General features: G+C 37.6%; 1 long non-coding RNA gene across 1 annotated transcript; it reads left to right on the forward strand.

Moving 5' to 3' along the window:
• Window positions 1–6: 6 nt before the first annotated feature.
• LOC104774699 lies at window positions 7–580 on the forward strand. The gene is made up of 2 exons (XR_765453.2): window positions 7–120; window positions 212–580. It is a non-coding gene; the product is annotated as an uncharacterized LOC104774699 (long non-coding RNA).
• The last annotated feature ends 40 nt before the right edge of the window (window positions 581–620 follow it).

Below are 620 nucleotides of genomic sequence, written 5' to 3' on the forward strand. Positions count from 1 at the left end.
TCCAGCCATCTTGGGATGCATAGCTGCATCTGGCCTGCTGAGAAAAGCCGCATCTCTGGCTTTTACAAAGCATAAGAGATCAACTCTAACAAGCGACATTATTGAATGTTTAGGGAAGAGGTATGAATTTCTATCTTACTGAATCTGCTACATCAGAGAATTCACAAAAAAGTTTGTCTCGATCATAATGTTTATCGGGTTTTTTCGACAGTTTGGAGGATATCTGTCCTGCATCTTAATCTGCACAACACATGAACTAGAGTTGTCTTGCCTTCTACTACATCTTACTGTCTACGTGAAGCTTCAGAAGCTGTTCCTGTTTCGGTTCTTGTATCTATTTCCCTCACCACTGTTGTCTCTGTATAATAAAACCTGAATGCTGTGATTACGAAATAAAAATTATAATTCATATGATCCAGATCCGTTAATCCTAATTCTTACAGATTCATGTAGACAGATTGAGAATTGTGAGATTTACTAGAGAAACAGTTGATGAACAGAGACAAGAGGATCAAGAGAAGGTAAATTTTGGTTTCAGAGACATTAACTTATTAGGAAGAAGACACTAAAAACAGCAGAAGACAGACACCGGGCTGTACAAAGAAACATAAGACATGATA

The sequence above is a fragment of the Camelina sativa genome, unplaced genomic scaffold, assembly GCF_000633955.1.
Source record: "Camelina sativa cultivar DH55 unplaced genomic scaffold, Cs unpScaffold04719, whole genome shotgun sequence".
Classification (NCBI taxonomy): Eukaryota; Viridiplantae; Streptophyta; class Magnoliopsida; order Brassicales; family Brassicaceae; genus Camelina; species Camelina sativa.